Source organism: Cucurbita pepo, chromosome 16 (assembly GCF_057944985.1).
Source record: "Cucurbita pepo subsp. pepo isolate OVF chromosome 16, ASM5794498v1, whole genome shotgun sequence".
Lineage (NCBI taxonomy): Eukaryota > Viridiplantae > Streptophyta > Magnoliopsida > Cucurbitales > Cucurbitaceae > Cucurbita > Cucurbita pepo.
The window spans coordinates 2,706,138-2,726,225 of record NC_141813.1 but is presented as its reverse complement, the minus strand read 5'-3'; the positions used below and the strand labels follow the sequence as shown (position 1 = coordinate 2,726,225).

Sequence of the window (20,088 nt, the reverse complement as noted above, 5' to 3'; positions counted from 1 at the left end):
TTTATTTTTAAACTGGGAGGTGTACGAAAAGTTAAGGGCTTCGGAAGAACTGCATGACCAAAATACGAGTACGTTATGGATATGCCTAAAGTTAGAAGCACCAGTTGGCTAATGGTAGAATAGTACCCTACCACGGTACAGACCCGAGTCCAATTCTCGACTAGTGCATCCCCGAAGATTAGCTCTGATGATATTAGTGCACAATTTGAAAACTAGGGTTTGCCACAATATCAGTTAAATTTATAGAAGACACGAGTAGCACTATCGAGATTTTCTGTTTTTGGTTTTAAATCGAGGGGTGAACGAAAAGTTAAGGGCTTCGGAAGAACTGCATGACCGAAATACGAGTACGTTATGGATATGCCTAAAGTTAGAAGCACTAGTGGTCTAGTGGTAGAATAGTACCCTGCCACGGTACAGACTCGAGTTCGATTCTTGGCTGGTGCATTCCAAAGATTAGCTATGATGATAGATATTAGTGCGCCACAATATCAGTTAAATTTATAGATGACACGTGTAGCACTATCGAGATTTTCTGTTTTTATTTTTTTAAATCGAGAGGTGAACGAAAAGTTAAGGGCTTCGGAAGAACCGCATGACCAAAATACGAGTAAGTTATGGATATGACTAAATTTAGAAGCACTAGTAGTCTAGGAATAGTAATAGTACCCTGCCACGGTACAAACTCGAGTTCGATTATCGGCTGGTGCATCCTGAAGGAAGATTAGCTATGATGATATTAGTGCATAATTTGAAAACTAGGGTTTGCCACAATATCAGTTAAATTTATAGATGACACGAGTAGCACTATCGAGATTTTCTGTTTTTTTTTATTTTTAAACTGAGAGGGGAAAGAAAAGTTAAGGGCTTCGAAAGAACTGCATGACCAAATTACGAGTAAGTTATGGATATGGCTAAATTTAGAAGCACCAGTGGTCTAGTGGATGAATAGTACCCTGCCACGGTACAGACCCGAGTTCGATTCTTGGCTGGTGCATCCCGAAGATTAGCTAAGATGATATTAGTGCATTAAATTTATAGATGACACGAGGCACTATCGTGCTTTTCTTTTTTATTTTTTATTTTTAAACTGGGAGGTGAACGCAAAGTTAAGGGCTTCGGAAGAACTGCATGACCAAAATACGAGTACGTTATGGATATGCCTAAAGTTAGAAGCACCAGTTGTCTAATGGTAGAATAGTACCCTACCACGGTACAGACCCGAGTCCAATTCTCGACTAGTGCATCCCCGAAGATTAGCTCTGATGATATTAGTGCACAATTTGTAAACTAGGGTTTGCCACAATATCAGTTAAATTTATAGAAGACACGAGTAGCACTATCGAGATTTTCTGTTTTTGGTTTTAAATCGAGAGGTGAACGAAAAGTTAAGGGCTTCGGAAGAACTGCATGACCGAAATACGAGTACGTTATGGATATGCCTAAAGTTAGAAGCACTAGTGGTCTAGTGGTAGAATAGTACCCTGCCACGGTACAAACCCGAGTTCGATTCTCGGCTGGTGCATTCCAAAGATTAGCTATGATGATAGATATTAGTGCGCCACAATATCAGTTAAATTTATAGATGACACGTGTAGCACTATCGAGATTTTCTGTTTTTATTTTTTTAAATCGAGAGGTGAACAAAAAGTTAAGGACTTCAGAAGAACTACATGACCAAAATACGAGTAACTTATGGATATGACTAAATTAAGAAGCACCAGTGTTCTAGTGGTTGAATAGTACCCTGCCATGGTATAGACCCGAGTTCGATTCTCGGCTGGTGCATCCCAAAGATTAGCTATTATTATATTAGTGCGCATAATTTGAAAACTAGGGTTTGCCAAATATCAGTTAAATTTATAGATGACACGAGTAGCACTATCGAGATTTTCTGTTTTCATTTTTTTAAATCGAGAGGTGAACGAAAAGTTAAGGGCTTCCAAAGAACTGATGACCAAAATACGAGTAAGTTATGGATATGACTAAATTTAGAAGCACAAGTGGTCTAGTGGTAGAATAGTACCCTACAACGGTACAGACCCGAGTCCAATTCTCGACTAGTGCATCCCCGAAGATTAGATATGATGATATTAGTGCATAATTTGAAAACTAGGGTTTGCCACAATATCAGTTAAATTTATAGATGACACGAGTAACACTATCGAGATTTTCTGTTTTTATTTTTTTAAATCGAGTGGTGAACGAAAAGTTAAGGGCTTCGGAAGAACTGCATGACCAAAATACGAGTAAGTTATGGATTTGACTAAATTTAGAAGCATAAGTGGTATAGTGGTAGAATAGTACCCTGCCACAGTACAGACCTGAGTTCTATATTAGTGCATAATTTGAAAACTTCGGTTTGCCACAATATCAGTTAAAAAATTTATCGTGCTTTTCTTTTTTCTTTTTTATTTTTAAACTGAGAGGTGAACGAAAAGTTAAGGGCTTCGGAAAAACTGCATGACCAAAATACGAGTACGTTATGGATATGCCTAAAGTTAGAAGCACCAGTGGTCTAATGGTAGAATAGTACCCTACCACGGTACAGACCCGAGTCCAATTTCCACTAGTGCATCCCCGAAGATTAGCTCTGATGATATTAGTGCATAATTTGAAAACTAGGGTTTTGCCACAATATCAGTTAAATTTATAGAAGACACGAGTAGCACTATCGAGATTTTCTGTTTTTTGTTTAAAATCGAGAGGTGAACGAAAAGTTAAGGGCTTCGAAAGAACTGCATGACCAAAATACGAGGAAGTTATGGATATGACTAAATTTAGAAGCACCAGTGGTATAGTGGTAGAATAGTACCCTACCACGGTATAGACCCCGAGTTCGATTCTCGGCAGGTGCAACCCGAACATTAGCTATGATGATATTAGTGCATAATTTGAAAACTAGTGTTTGCCACAATATTAGTTAAATTTATACATGACACGAGTAGCACTATCGAGATTTTTTGTTTTTATTTTTTTAAATCGAGAGGTGAACGAAAAGTTAAGGGCTTCGGACGAACTGCATGACTAAAACACGAGTAAGTTATGGATATGACTAAATTTAGAAGCACCAGTGGTCTAGTGGTAGAATAGTACCCTCCCACGGTACAGACCCGAGATCGATTCTCGGCTGGTGCATCCTGAAGATTAGCTATGATGATATTAGTGCATAATTTGAAAACTTTGGTTTGGCTGGTGCATCCTGAAGATTAGCTATGATGATATTAGTGCATAATTTGATTAAATTTATAGATGACACGAGTAGTAATATCGTGCTTTTCTTTTTTCTTTTTTATTTTTAAACTGAGAGGTGAACGAAAAGTTAAGGGCTTCGGAAGAACTGCATGATCAAAATACGAGTACGTTATGGATATGCCTAAAGTTTGAAGCACCAGTGGTCTAATGGTAGAATCGTACCCTACCACGGTACAGACCCGAGTCCAGTTCTCAACTAGTGAATCCCCGAATATTAGCTCTGATGATATTAGTGCATAATTTGTAAACTTGGGTTATCCACAAAATCAGTTAAATTTATAGAAGACACGAGTAGCACTAAAGAGATTTTCTATTTTTTTTTTTAAATCGAGAGGTGAACGAAAAGTTAAGGGCTTCGGAAGAACTGCATGACAAAAATACGAGTAAGTTATGGATTTGACTAAATTTAGAAGCACCAGTGGTATAGTGGTAGAATAGTACCCTGCCACGGTACAGACCCCGAGTTCGATTCTCGGCAGGTGCATCCCCGAAGATTAGCTATGATGATATTAGTGCGCATGATTTGAAAACTAGGGTTTGCCACAATATCAGTTAAATTTATAGATGACACGAGTAGCACTATCGAGATTTTCTTTTTTTTGTTTTAAATCGAGAGGTGAACGAAAAGTTAAGGGCTTCGGAAGAACTGCATGACCAAAATACGAGTAAGTTATGGATATGACTAAATTTAGAAGCACCAGTGGTCTAGTGGTAGAATAGTACGCTGCCACGGTACAGACCCGAGTTCGATTCTCGGCTGTTGCATCCCGAACATTAGCTATGATGATATTAGTGCATAATTTGAAAACTAGGGTTTGCCACAATATTAGTTAAATTTATACATGACACGAGTAGCACTATCGAGATTTTTTGTTTTTATTTTTTTAAATCGAGAGGTGAACGAAAAGTTAAGGGCTTCGGAAGAACTGCATGACCAAAATACGAGTAAGTTATGGATATGACTAAATTTAGAAGCACTAGTGGTCTAGTGGAAGAATAGTACCCTGCCACGGTACAGACCCGAGTTCGATTCTCGGTTGGTGCATCTCGAAGATTAGCTAAGATGATATTAGTGCATTAAATTTATAGATAACACGAGGCACTATCGTGCTTTTCTTTTTTATTTTTTATTTTTAAACTGGGAGGTGTACGAAAAGTTAAGGGCTTCGGAAGAACTGCATGACCAAAATACGAGTACGTTATGGATATGCCTAAAGTTAGAAGCACCAGTTGGCTAATGGTAGAATAGTACCCTACCACGGTACAGACCCGAGTCCAATTCTCGACTAGTGCATCCCCGAAGATTAGCTCTGATGATATTAGTGCACAATTTGAAAACTAGGGTTTGCCACAATATCAGTTAAATTTATAGAAGACACGAGTAGCACTATCGAGATTTTCTGTTTTTGGTTTTAAATCGAGGGGTGAACGAAAAGTTAAGGGCTTCGGAAGAACTGCATGACCGAAATACGAGTACGTTATGGATATGCCTAAAGTTAGAAGCACTAGTGGTCTAGTGGTAGAATAGTACCCTGCCACGGTACAGACTCGAGTTCGATTCTTGGCTGGTGCATTCCAAAGATTAGCTATGATGATAGATATTAGTGCGCCACAATATCAGTTAAATTTATAGATGACACGTGTAGCACTATCGAGATTTTCTGTTTTTATTTTTTTAAATCGAGAGGTGAACGAAAAGTTAAGGGCTTCGGAAGAACCGCATGACCAAAATACGAGTAAGTTATGGATATGACTAAATTTAGAAGCACTAGTAGTCTAGGAATAGTAATAGTACCCTGCCACGGTACAAACTCGAGTTCGATTATCGGCTGGTGCATCCTGAAGGAAGATTAGCTATGATGATATTAGTGCATAATTTGAAAACTAGGGTTTGCCACAATATCAGTTAAATTTATAGATGACACGAGTAGCACTATCGAGATTTTCTGTTTTTTTTTATTTTTAAACTGAGAGGGGAAAGAAAAGTTAAGGGCTTCGAAAGAACTGCATGACCAAATTACGAGTAAGTTATGGATATGGCTAAATTTAGAAGCACCAGTGGTCTAGTGGATGAATAGTACCCTGCCACGGTACAGACCCGAGTTCGATTCTTGGCTGGTGCATCCCGAAGATTAGCTAAGATGATATTAGTGCATTAAATTTATAGATGACACGAGGCACTATCGTGCTTTTCTTTTTTATTTTTTATTTTTAAACTGGGAGGTGAACGCAAAGTTAAGGGCTTCGGAAGAACTGCATGACCAAAATACGAGTACGTTATGGATATGCCTAAAGTTAGAAGCACCAGTTGTCTAATGGTAGAATAGTACCCTACCACGGTACAGACCCGAGTCCAATTCTCGACTAGTGCATCCCCGAAGATTAGCTCTGATGATATTAGTGCACAATTTGTAAACTAGGGTTTGCCACAATATCAGTTAAATTTATAGAAGACACGAGTAGCACTATCGAGATTTTCTGTTTTTGGTTTTAAATCGAGAGGTGAACGAAAAGTTAAGGGCTTCGGAAGAACTGCATGACCGAAATACGAGTACGTTATGGATATGCCTAAAGTTAGAAGCACTAGTGGTCTAGTGGTAGAATAGTACCCTGCCACGGTACAAACCCGAGTTCGATTCTCGGCTGGTGCATTCCAAAGATTAGCTATGATGATAGATATTAGTGCGCCACAATATCAGTTAAATTTATAGATGACACGTGTAGCACTATCGAGATTTTCTGTTTTTATTTTTTTAAATCGAGAGGTGAACAAAAAGTTAAGGACTTCAGAAGAACTACATGACCAAAATACGAGTAACTTATGGATATGACTAAATTAAGAAGCACCAGTGTTCTAGTGGTTGAATAGTACCCTGCCATGGTATAGACCCGAGTTCGATTCTCGGCTGGTGCATCCCAAAGATTAGCTATTATTATATTAGTGCGCATAATTTGAAAACTAGGGTTTGCCAAATATCAGTTAAATTTATAGATGACACGAGTAGCACTATCGAGATTTTCTGTTTTCATTTTTTTAAATCGAGAGGTGAACGAAAAGTTACGGGCTTCCAAAGAACTGATGACCAAAATACGAGTAAGTTATGGATATGACTAAATTTAGAAGCACAAGTGGTCTAGTGGTAGAATAGTACCCTACAACGGTACAGACCCGAGTCCAATTCTCGACTAGTGCATCCCCGAAGATTAGATATGATGATATTAGTGCATAATTTGAAAACTAGGGTTTGCCACAATATCAGTTAAATTTATAGATGACACGAGTAACACTATCGAGATTTTCTGTTTTTATTTTTTTAAATCGAGTGGTGAACGAAAAGTTAAGGGCTTCGGAAGAACTGCATGACCAAAATACGAGTAAGTTATGGATTTGACTAAATTTAGAAGCATAAGTGGTATAGTGGTAGAATAGTACCCTGCCACAGTACAGACCTGAGTTCTATATTAGTGCATAATTTGAAAACTTCGGTTTGCCACAATATCAGTTAAAAAATTTATCGTGCTTTTCTTTTTTCTTTTTTATTTTTAAACTGAGAGGTGAACGAAAAGTTAAGGGCTTCGGAAAAACTGCATGACCAAAATACGAGTACGTTATGGATATGCCTAAAGTTAGAAGCACCAGTGGTCTAATGGTAGAATAGTACCCTACCACGGTACAGACCCGAGTCCAATTTCCACTAGTGCATCCCCGAAGATTAGCTCTGATGATATTAGTGCATAATTTGAAAACTAGGGTTTTGCCACAATATCAGTTAAATTTATAGAAGACACGAGTAGCACTATCGAGATTTTCTGTTTTTTGTTTAAAATCGAGAGGTGAACGAAAAGTTAAGGGCTTCGAAAGAACTGCATGACCAAAATACGAGGAAGTTATGGATATGACTAAATTTAGAAGCACCAGTGGTATAGTGGTAGAATAGTACCCTACCACGGTATAGACCCCGAGTTCGATTCTCGGCAGGTGCAACCCGAACATTAGCTATGATGATATTAGTGCATAATTTGAAAACTAGTGTTTGCCACAATATTAGTTAAATTTATACATGACACGAGTAGCACTATCGAGATTTTTTGTTTTTATTTTTTTAAATCGAGAGGTGAACGAAAAGTTAAGGGCTTCGGACGAACTGCATGACTAAAACACGAGTAAGTTATGGATATGACTAAATTTAGAAGCACCAGTGGTCTAGTGGTAGAATAGTACCCTCCCACGGTACAGACCCGAGATCGATTCTCGGCTGGTGCATCCTGAAGATTAGCTATGATGATATTAGTGCATAATTTGAAAACTTTGGTTTGGCTGGTGCATCCTGAAGATTAGCTATGATGATATTAGTGCATAATTTGATTAAATTTATAGATGACACGAGTAGTAATATCGTGCTTTTCTTTTTTCTTTTTTATTTTTAAACTGAGAGGTGAACGAAAAGTTAAGGGCTTCGGAAGAACTGCATGATCAAAATACGAGTACGTTATGGATATGCCTAAAGTTTGAAGCACCAGTGGTCTAATGGTAGAATCGTACCCTACCACGGTACAGACCCGAGTCCAGTTCTCAACTAGTGAATCCCCGAATATTAGCTCTGATGATATTAGTGCATAATTTGTAAACTTGGGTTATCCACAAAATCAGTTAAATTTATAGAAGACACGAGTAGCACTAAAGAGATTTTCTATTTTTTTTTTTAAATCGAGAGGTGAACGAAAAGTTAAGGGCTTCGGAAGAACTGCATGACAAAAATACGAGTAAGTTATGGATTTGACTAAATTTAGAAGCACCAGTGGTATAGTGGTAGAATAGTACCCTGCCACGGTACAGACCCCGAGTTCGATTCTCGGCAGGTGCATCCCCGAAGATTAGCTATGATGATATTAGTGCGCATGATTTGAAAACTAGGGTTTGCCACAATATCAGTTAAATTTATAGATGACACGAGTAGCACTATCGAGATTTTCTTTTTTTTGTTTTAAATCGAGAGGTGAACGAAAAGTTAAGGGCTTCGGAAGAACTGCATGACCAAAATACGAGTAAGTTATGGATATGACTAAATTTAGAAGCACCAGTGGTCTAGTGGTAGAATAGTACGCTGCCACGGTACAGACCCGAGTTCGATTCTCGGCTGTTGCATCCCGAACATTAGCTATGATGATATTAGTGCATAATTTGAAAACTAGGGTTTGCCACAATATTAGTTAAATTTATACATGACACGAGTAGCACTATCGAGATTTTTTGTTTTTATTTTTTTAAATCGAGAGGTGAACGAAAAGTTAAGGGCTTCGGAAGAACTGCATGACCAAAATACGAGTAAGTTATGGATATGACTAAATTTAGAAGCACTAGTGGTCTAGTGGTAGAATAGTACGCTGCCACGGTACAGACCCGAGTTCGATTCTCGGCTGGTGCATCTCGAAGATTAGCTATGATGATATTAGTGCGCATAATTTGAAAACTAGGGTTTGCCACAATATCAGTTAAATTTATAGATGACACGAGTAGCACTATCGAGATTTTCTGTGTTTTTTTTTTTTAAATCGAGTGGTGAACGAAAAGTTAAGGGCTTCGGAAGAACTGCATGACCAAAATACGAGTAAGTTATGAATATGACTAAATTTAGAAGCAACAATGGTCTAATGGAATAGTACCCTACAACGGTACAGACCCGAGTCCAATTCTCGACTAGTGCATCCCCGAAGATTAGCTCTGATTATATTAGTGCTTAATTTGACAACTAGGGTTTGCCATAATATCAGTTAAATTTATAGAAGACACGAGTAGCACTATCGAAATTTTCTGTTTTTTGTTTTAAATCGAGAGGTGAACGAAAAGTTAAGGGCTTCGGAAGAACTGCATGATCAAAATATGAGTACGTTATGGATATGCCTAAAGTTAGAAGCACCAGTGGTCTAATGGTAGAATCGTACCCTACCACGGTACAGACCCGAGTCTAATTCTCGACTAGTGCATCCCCGAAGATTAGCTCTGATGATATTAGTGCATCCCCGAAGATTAGCTCTGATGATATTAGTGCATAATTTGTAAACTAGGGTTTGCCACAATATCAGTTAAATTTATAGAAGACACGAGTAGCACTAAAGAGTTTTTCTGTTTTTTTTTTTAAATCGAGAGGTGAACGAAAAGTTAAGGGCTTCGGAAGAACTGCATGACCAAAATACGAGTAAGTTATGGATATGACTAAATTTAGAAGCACCAGTGGTCTAGTGATAGAATAGTACCCTGCCACAGTACAGACCTGAGTTCGATTCTCGGCTGGTGCATCCCGAAGATTAGCTAAGATGTTAGTGCATAATTTGAAAACTTCGGTTTGCCACAATATGAGTTATTAAATTTATAGATGACACGAGGCACTATCGTGCTTTTCTTTTTTATTTTTTATTTTTAAACTGAGAGGTGAACGAAAAGTTAAGGGCTTCGGAAGAACTGCATGACCAAAATACGAGTACGTTATGGATATGCCTAAAGTTAGAAGCACCAGTGGTCTAATGGTAGAATAGTAACCAACCTACTTGTAGGCTGCCGTCGCTTCATTCTTCTACTGGGTTTCCACGACTTTCCTTCTGTTTATAAGAAGTTCGGGCTTACCCTTTACTGTGCTCTAACAATTGTGTAGGTCTCGAAGTTCTAACTGATTCCTCATTAAACATCTGCCTTTGTTGTCCGTAGTGCCTCTTCGAGATTTGTTCCTAATATAAAAAAGTCGCTTTGGCCGAGTGGTTAAGGCGTGTGCCTGCTAAGTACATGGGGTTTCCCCGTGAGAGTTCGAATCTCTCAGGCGACGTAAGGTTCATATTTTTTTTTTGTACTAGCCAAAGGCCACCGCTAAAAGACATTGCCCTCGTTGGCCCGTTACCTCACCAGGTATTCAGGCCCTTATTATAAGAAATGCTTCGTTCTCCTCTCCAACCCATGTTGGATGTGTCATGACCCAATTTTAATTTTTAGAGGTTTCGAGATATCGAACTGCGACAAAAAGATAAATTTTGCACACTTTAAAAGACATACAACACCTTTGTCATAAATTTCAAGTTCTTTACAAACGGAAAAAGGGCATGGGATACAAAAAGAATTCAAAATCAACCTAAAAAATTAAACGACTAATTGATGTCCCAGGTCGAATAAATCTAACATACACACCGTGTCGACACCGTTTTGTGATAGTAGAGCTCCAGAGCATCACCCCACCTTGACCAGTAACTGAACAAGGAAAGGAGAAAGGTGTAAGTATAAAAATGTACTTAGTAACCAACCTTCTTGTAGGCTGTCGTCGCTTCATTCTTCTACTGGGTTTCCACGACTTTCCTTTGGTCTATAAGAAGTTCGGGCTTACCCTTTACTGTGCTCTAACAATTGTGTAGGTCTCGAAGTTCTAACTGATTCCTCATTAAACATCTACCTTTGTTGTCCGTAGTGCCTCTTCGAGATTTGTTCCTAAAATAAAAAAGTCGCTTTGGCCGAGTGGTTAAGGCGTGTGCCTGCTAAGTACATGGGATTTCCCCGCGAGAGTTAGAAACTGTCATGCGACGTAAAGTTCATTTATTTTTCTGTACTAGCCAAAGGCAACCGCTAAAAGACATTGTCCTCGTTGGCCCATTACCTCACCAGGTATTCAGGCCCTTATTATAAGGAATGCTTCGTTCCCCTCTCCAACCCATGTTCGATGTGTCATGACCCAATTTTAATTTTTAGAGGTTTCGAGATATCGAACTGCGACAAAAAGATAAATTTTGCACACTTTAAAAGACATACAACACCTTCGTCATATATTTCAAGTTCTTTACAAATGGAAAAAGGGCATGGGATACAAAAAGAATTCAAAATCAACCTAAAAAATTAAACGACTAATTGATGTCCCAGGTCGAATACATCTAACATACACACCGTGTCGACACCGTTTTGTGATAGTAGAGCTCCAGAGCATCACCCCACCTTGACCAGTAACTGAACCTGGAAAGGAGAATGGTGTAAGTATAAAAATCTACTTAGTAACCAACCTTCTTGTAGGCTGTCGTCGCTTCATTCTTCTACTGGGTTTCCACGACTTTCCTTTGGTCTATAAGAAGTTCGGGCTTACCCTTTACTGTGCTCTAACAATTGTGTAGGTCTCAAAGTTCTAACTGATTCCTCAATAAACATCTACCTTTGTTGTCTGTAGTGCCTCTTCGAGATTTGTTCCTCAAATAAAAAATTTGCTTTGGCCGAGTGGTTAAGGCGTGTGCCTGCTAAGTACATGGGGTTTCCCCGCGAGAGTTCGAATCTCTCAGGCGACGTAAATTTTTTTTTTTTTTTGTACTAGCCAAAGGCCACCGCTAAAAGACATTGTCCTCGTTGGCCCGTTACCTCTATTCAGGTCCTTATTATAAGGAATGCTTCGTTCCCCTCTCCAACCCATGTTGAATGTGTCATGACCCAATTTTAATTTTTAGAGGTTTCAAGATATCGAATTGCGACAAAAAGATAAATTTTGCACACTTTAAAAGACATACAACACCTTCGTCATAAATTTCAAGTTCTTTACAAACGGAAAAAGGGCATGGGATACAAAAAGAATTCAAAATCAACCTAAAAAATTAAACGACTAATTGTTGTCCCAGGTCGAATACATCTATCATACACACCGTGTCGACACCGTTTTGTGATAGTAGAGCTCCAGAGCATCACCCCACCTTGACCAGTAATTGAACAAGGAAAGAAGAAAGGTGTAAGTATAAAAATCTACTTATTTACCAACCTACTTGTAGGCTGTCGTCGCTTCATTCTTCTACTAGGTTTCCTCGACTTTCCTTTGGTCTATAAAAAGTTCGGGCTTACCCTTTACTGTGCTCTAAACAATTGTGTAGGTCCTTTGTTGTCCGTAGTGCCTCTTCGAGATTTGTTCCTAAAACAAAAAAAGTTGTTGTAAGACACTGGCCAAAGTGATGAGATATCCTTGTTCGTGTAATCCTCTGATAGTTCTTTTAAGAAATCAGAGCATCGATGTTTGTGTTCTTTAATGTTAAAATTACCTTTATGACGGTATCAGCCAAATCGAGCTTCAAAACTTCAAATTTTTATTTAGTACATCCTTTTTTTTTTTTTCGCTCTATTCAACAAGGATATTCACTTTGTTCCAATCAAATTAAATGGGATAAATTACCAATCGTGGAGTAAATCATTTAGGTATAAACCAAGAATCAGCTCTTCAAGTTCTGAGATACATAAAAAGTAGTCTATTTTGGATTTTGCATCTTTCTCGGGAATTCAATAATTTATTGAAAGTCTAAACAGCAAACCAATCAAACTCCGTCTATTTCTAGGTTTTGTATTTTTTTTTTGGAAATTCAATAATTTATTGAAAGTCTAAAAAGCAAACCAATGTGTATAGATCATCTCGGTTTTGCATCTTATGGTAAATCAATAAGTCCTTGAAAGTCTAAAAAGCAAACCAATGGGTCCAAATCATTTCGGTTTTAAATCTTATTGGTAAGTTCAATTATTTATTGGAAGTCTAAAAAGCAAACCAATGTTTTCGAAAATTCAATTATTTTTTGGAAGTCTAAAAAAGAAAACCAATGTTTCAACTTTTGTATCTTCCTCTGAAGTTCATTTATTTATTGGAAGTCTAAAAAGCAAGCCGATGTGTCTGAGCAAAAATACTGTTTAGAGTTAACTTGACACATATTTTCACTATTGGGAAGACAACAATTTAATTATCTAAAACACAAGTTGGGTGTTATTGACCTACACTCTCCAACTTGAGACACTTAACATGGGGGAGTAAAGACAAGTTGGGTGCTATTGACCTACACCCTCCAACTTGAGGGTGAGTATTGGAACATATTTTATATAGCCATAATCAGTTAGGACTTTCAATCCCACTTATGTTTCTCATTCTTAACAAGTTAGAGCTTTCTCATTCTTAACATAAAGCTAGAATGAGAATTTATTTGCAATCCATTATCTGGTTAAATATTAGTAAATGATCTTCTAATAAAAATTGTTAATAACCTTATGGTGCCTACAATAGAGGAGGAATTAAGATGTGAAAAAATTGTTAATAATATTGAGATACCTAAAATAGAGGGGGAATTTGATGAGTAGGATCTGAAAAAAAAAGTTCTTTTAATGGTAGTGCTATAAATTATCTTTATTGTGCACTAATTAACGATGAATTTAATAGAGTATCCATGTGTTCTTGGGCATATGAAATTTGAAAAACTCTTGAAATAACTCATGAGGGAACAAATTTGGAAAACTTTGATCCAATATAGGTGTCATGGTCATGCTTGTCCAAGGCGTGTTGTTTATGGCTGCATGTCGAATGTCCGCGTCATATTTGTTCAGGACGTGTTGTCCATGGTTGCATGCCCATTACAAACCCCTTTTACATGCTTTCATCTTAGATAGACCTTTACCACTTCATGTTGTTCAAAAAAATCATTTCTACACTTGTCAGGGCTAAAATGCCCCAAAATGTACTATAGAGAGATATGACTAATCGTCACTTATTCTTACTCGGGTTATATGCTATCAAAGTTGTTGTTGTTGTCTAATTGCTTTTAGCTTATAACATTGCTTTCTTTCAAAAAAAATTTAATGTATTTCCTCGCTCATGTTTTCGAGAACATCTCTCAAACGTGACTCGAAACTCGAGCATACACCGATGTATCCACGAAGTCCAAAATTCTCACGGTTGACTTGTTCATTGGATTAGAACAAGTGTCACACAATTGCTATAACGTTGCTGCAAGAGTGCAATTGTACAATAGACGTATCAATATTTACTGGGACGAATTTATGGTAAGTGGTTTCCATTGATCACGTCCATTAGAACTTCAAACCCGTTATGTGATGTAATAGAAATTTGTATCGATTATGGATCACTTCTCATTTGACGCACATCGATCTCCTCTAATATCATCAAAGCCCATCCAATTGAGTGTTTTTACTTGAATGGACTTCATCCAATTGGGTGTTTTTAAAATCGAGTCGCATATAATTATTTTGTGCAATATTAATTTTTTTTAATTAAATGATTTATAAGGAAGGATTAATTTTTTTGTGATCAAGTCTTATACAAACTTATTGTATACGATACTTTCACTCTCATGTCTCTACGTGAACAATTTGAATCAAACTATTGGTAATTTTTACAAATTAGGTAGTATCAATAGTATTATCAAGATAAGACACTCAATCATATCTATATACTATAGACTATTTAAGTTATTGATATATTAGAACAATATTATCTCATATTTCATTCCATATTGTTCAAGCTTATGCTAATAACCTTTAATACGGTAGATAACTTAACATTGGAAATAAATATAATCAAAACTATTATTAAATAATAAATGATATATTGAAATGTTATGAAGTACAAGCAAGAGCTAATAGCTAAAGCAAAACGAGTAGCGAGCCACTACTATCCCTTCGTATATAGTTTAGTTTCCTAATTGCCCAGGCTCGGTCACCTTCCCCATATCCCTTATGCTTAGGACTGGGGTCCATGGTGACTGAGAGAACCCTCCCTCTTCAAATGCTACAAAGGGTGTTAAATATTTGATTTCATGAGCTTGCGTCGATATGACTTTATCGGAGTATTGACTATAGTGACCTTTGGGTCTTTGAAAAATTTCATAAGCCCAATGAGAGTTCGAGAATGTTTGGGAAGAAGCTGCTGGATTTTTCTTTCATGGAAAAGTGGCTTTGCTACTCCTCTCTCTCATTTTCTTCTTTGTTCTTTTAAAGAAGAAAATATTTTTTATGAAAGAGAATTTTACTTTAGGAGTGTACAATTATTGCTGGTTCATTATTCTTTCATTTTCCTTAAATAAAATAAAATAAAATAAAATAAAAAGTTTCACATGAGGCTGGAACTATTTTGAGTTAACCATAAGAAAATCAGCACACATGAATGAGTTAAATTCAATCTATAATTTCCTTCTTTCATTATGGGCGCAATACTCTCTAAATTAACATACTTAAATTTCAGAACATAACTCCTAATATTTCTTGTGGATCTGAAGGAAATTCGAGAATAAAAATTCAAGAACTTACCTTCGGATCTTCCTCGTTTCTTGACGGTTTTGTGTGATTCAAGGGTTCAAGGTACTTCTCTTTGAGATTTTGTGAAGAAGAAAGCTCAATCGGAATCGGACTCCTCATGGCCGAAACGATGGTTACTTCCGTCTCTCTAGAACTTTATCTCTTCTCTCTACTTTCTTTTCTTTTCCTTTCCCTTCTTTTCTCTTCTTTTCTTTTCTGATTTTTCTTTTCTTTATCTTTCACTAACCTCATTTTTTATGTGCCTTTTATTAACATGAAATTGATCAGCTAGAAATTTAAAACGAGAAAAGTAGAATGACCTAGACGTAGATGCCAAAAATCGGATGATTGAGATACCTTGATGACTTTAAGATTTGATTGAAGATGAAGAAATATGATAGAGATTTCCAAATTGTTTACCTGAGCCAATCATCTTCACTGTAACCAAGTCCTGCATAACACAAGAATCAAGATAGAAGGTGACACACCATTTTAAGTTATTGGTAAGTTTGCTAATGGACAACATGTTTAAATTGAATGAAGACACACATAAAATATTGTTTAATTTAAGGCCAGGATTAAAGAGGATTAAAGAAAACATTGACAGTAAGTGACACATGTGTTCTCACTCATTAGGCAAGTTTATTGTAGAAATGATTGCAGTATTTGGTTCATTCATAACAGAAGCTTTATATATTATATGATTCGCAGCTCCACTATCGAGAATCCATGAATTAGAACTAGCAGAGTTAATGGATAATGTAGATACTGGGAATAATCCATGAATTAGATCTGTCACGACCCAATTTTTAAGGTTTCGAGAAATCAAACCGCGATGAAAAGATGGATTTTGAAAAGACATACAACACTTGTCCGAAATTCTAAGTTATTTACAAATAGAAAAGGGCATGGGATACAAAGGAATTCAAAATGAACCCCAAAAAGAATAGAACTAATTGATGTCAAACGTCCAATACAACTAACAGACATTTTGGGCTGACACCCTTGTGTGTAGTCCCTAATGTATTTTCAAGACTCATCCATAAAACCAAAAAGTCACTTTGATTGAGTGGTTATAGTGTGTGCTTGCTATTACATGGTGTTTCCCCGCCAGAGTTGATGAAAAGTTTTTTTTTTTTTTTTTTTTTGTAACAACCAAAGACCACTGCGGCAGAGATTGTTCAATCTACAAATGTCTGAAGGTGGATTTGTTATTGATCATATAAACGAATTCAATATGATTGTAAGTCAATCGAGTTTAGTGAAAATTAATTTTGAAGATGAAATTAAGGCACTGATTTTGATGTCATGTTTACCCGAGTCGTGGGATACTGTTGTTGCTTCGATTAGTAGTTCTCAGAGATTGAGAAGCTAAAGTCGCTGAAATCCAAGATGTAGCTCTCAGCGAAAGTATTCACAAACGAGAAATTAGGGATTCATCTAGTGGTGCTCTCAGTGTTGACCAAAGGGGAAGAAGTAAATTGAAGGGCTTAAACAAAGATCGATAAAAATCAAACCATGAAAATTTTCCAAACAGATCAAACAGAACATGTTGGAATTGTGGAGAAAAATGTCACTTTTGGACCGTTGTACAAGACCAAAAACGAAGCAGAATCACAAATTAGAAGATGATGATGATTCTATAGATTCAGCATAAGACATTGGAGATTCCCTAATCCTCAGCGTGGACAGTCTAACTGAATCTAGAATTTTGGATTCAGGTGCATCTTTTCATTCATCACCAAATAAAGAGCTATTTCCAAATTTCAAGTCTGAAAATTTCGAGAAGGTGTATCTTGCCAACAACCAAGATTTGGAGATTGAAGGAAAAGGGGATGTCTTCATAAAAACTTCGGCAGGAAATCACTGGACATTAAAGGATGTCAGGTACATTCTTAGTCTCAATAAGAACCTGATCTCTATTGGTTAGTTGGACAACACAGGTTATGCAACAGAGTTTGGGAAGAGTTCGTGGAAGATTGTGAAGGGTGTTATGGTGGTAGCGCGTGGCACAAAATCTGGAACCTTATACACCACTACAGGGTGTATGAACATGGTTATTGTTGCTGAGAGTGCTTCAAACTCAAGTCTATGACACAATAAACTTGGACATATGAACGTCAAAGGAATAAAGATGTTGGCTGCGAAAGAAGTTTTGGAAGGTCTGAAATCGTCCTTGTGAGAACTGCATTATGAGCAAACAGAAATGAGATAGCTTCACAAAGACTGCAAGAGAATTGAAGAAAGTGCGGTTGGAAATGGTCCATACAGACGTTTGCGGACCATCTCCAGTTCTATCACTTGGTGCATCAAAGTTTTATGTCACATTCATCGATGATTTCAATAGGAATGTGTGGATTTGTTTCTTGAAACGCAAGTCAGATGTGTTTGCCACCTTCAAGAAGTGAAGTGGAAAGTTGAAGTTGAAAATCAGACCGGCTTGAAGATCAAATGCCTGAGGTCTAGTAATGGAGTTGAGTACGACAAGTTAGAATTCAAATTATGTTGTGCAGCTGAGGAAATTCGATTAATGAAGACAATTCCTGGTAAACCAAGACAAAATGATGTTGTTGAAAGAATGAACAAAACATTGAATGAGTGGCAAAAGAGTATATGAGGATTCATTATGGATTTCCAAAGACGTTCTAAGCAAATGTTCATGTTCATTATGGATTTCCAAAGACATTATGGATTTCCAATAGAGGGTCATCAATACCCTTTGAGTTCAAGTTGCCAGAAGAAGTATGGACAAGAAAAGAACTCAAGTACTCTCACTTGAGAACTTTTTGTTGTACTGCGTATGTTCATGTTGATCTAGAGAAGAGTGACAAGCTTGACGCTCAGCCTGTGAAATGTTATTTTGGGATGACAAGAACCAAAAAGTCCTGAGATACTGTGACGTGACTTTTGATGAAAATGTCATATACAAGGACAAAGAGAAGAAATGTTTCAAGACAACAAAGCAAGTGGGATTAAGGTTGAGTTGCTGAAAGATTCACCTAGTGATATTGTAGCAAATACTCAAGAAACTCCTGAGTCTGTTGCTAAGGAACCAAAGGCGGAGCAAGTGACACCTGAGCAGGTGTTGAAAAGATCATCTAGAGCTATCAGAGTACTAGATAGGTATGTCCCTTCATTACACTATATGTTGCTGACTGATGAAGGGGAACCAGAGCCCTTTGATGAGGCCCTACAGTTGGAGGATACAACCAAATGGGAGCAAGCCATGGATGATAGGATGTCTAAGCTTCAAAAATGCATTGGTCTTCCAACTATTGAGGCTGAGTACGTGGCAATAGCTGAACCTGAAAAGGAGATGATATGGATGACAGACTATCTAGAAGAATTGGACAAGAAGCAGCACGAGAAGATTCTTTATACAGATAGTTAGTGTGTCATACAGTTGGTGAAGAACCCGATCTATCATTCAAAGACAAAACACAAAAGGCGATACCATTTCACTCGCAGGTTAGTGGAAGATGGTGATGTGTTTGGTAGAGATAAAGGGTGCAAAGAATCCAGCAAACATGTTGACAAAATGTGTTGATGTTGGAACGGTTGGGCAAAGCCTCAATTTGTATGGTGCAAGGAAGATTTAGAATGAAATTCTTGGTTGGTTGGATGAGTCTACAAATGAGAGATTATTAGGATATGAGGCCTAATGCTTATTTCTAGTAAAAGATCTGGTAGAGATATATAAAATAGATATTTCGTAAAGATTTGGTACAGATATATATGGTAGATATTTCGTAAAGATTTGGTAAAGATATATTTGGTCGATTATATTTTGTAGGCAGTTAAATCTATTAAAGCTATATTTAGTAAACTGAAACCATGTATATATATATCCTATTTCTTTGTGTTCATCTTGATCGAGTGTGGGCATCGTTGTGCGATCCTAACAACTCATATCAGAGCTAGGCAAAATTTACCACGATCTGTGAAGATGGAAAGTTCAAAGATTGTAGTTGAGAAGTTCGATGGATCCGATTTCGATTTCTGGAAAATGCAGATTGAAGTTATCTGTACCAGAAAGATCTTCATGAATCCCTGTTGGGGGTGAAGCCGAACACCATGACCACGGAGTAGTAGAAGCTCAAGGATCGTCATGCCTTAGGGTTGATCTGGTTGACGCTATCCACAAACGTGACTTTCAACATCATCAAGGAGAAGACAACGTCAGATCTGTTGAAGGCGCTATCGAATATGTACGAGAAACCGTAGACTATGAACAAGGTGTATTTGAGCAAAGAGAGACTGTGGACCGTACATAGGGCAGGCTCATATTTAAATTCCTAGTCTTAGGTTAGAATAAGTTGTCAAAGGTAGATGATTAATGAGGAATCAATTAGAACTTCGGGATCTACACGGTAGCTTATTGCGCAGTAAAGGGTAAGACCAAACTTCCTATAGACCAAAGGAAAGTCGTGGAAACCTAGTAGAAGAAGGAAGCGATGAGGGCCTACAAGTAGGTTGGTTACTAAGTATATTTTTATACTTACATCTTTCTCATTTTCTAGTTCACGTACTGGTCAAGGTGGGGAGATGCTCGGGAGCTCTACTATCACAGAGGGGTGTCGACCCAAATTGTATGTTAGTTGTATTCGACCTGGGACATCTATTAGTTGTATAATTTTTTGGGTTGATTTTGAATTCTTTTGTATCACTCATCTATTGGTTGTATAATTTTTTGGGTTGATTTTGAATTCTTTTGTATCCCAAGCCTTTTTTCCGTTTGTAAACAACTTGAAATTTCTGACAAAGGT

At 37.3% G+C, this 20,088-nt stretch overlaps 4 non-coding genes across 4 annotated transcripts; all 4 read left to right on the top strand.

Annotated features, from left to right (window-relative positions):
• The first annotated feature begins 3,067 nt into the window (after nucleotides 1-3,067).
• On the top strand, nucleotides 3,068-3,138 carry TRNAG-CCC (transfer RNA glycine (anticodon CCC)). The gene has a single exon. It is a non-coding gene; the product is annotated as a tRNA-Gly (tRNA).
• A 4,310-nt stretch (nucleotides 3,139-7,448) lies between these two features.
• Nucleotides 7,449-7,519, top strand: TRNAG-CCC (transfer RNA glycine (anticodon CCC)). The gene has a single exon. It is a non-coding gene; the product is annotated as a tRNA-Gly (tRNA).
• Nucleotides 7,520-9,991: 2,472 nt separating this feature from the next.
• TRNAS-GCU (transfer RNA serine (anticodon GCU)) lies at nucleotides 9,992-10,073 on the top strand. Its single transcript has one exon. It is a non-coding gene; the product is annotated as a tRNA-Ser (tRNA).
• A 1,407-nt stretch (nucleotides 10,074-11,480) lies between these two features.
• On the top strand, nucleotides 11,481-11,562 carry TRNAS-GCU (transfer RNA serine (anticodon GCU)). Its single transcript has one exon. It is a non-coding gene; the product is annotated as a tRNA-Ser (tRNA).
• The last annotated feature ends 8,526 nt before the right edge of the window (nucleotides 11,563-20,088 follow it).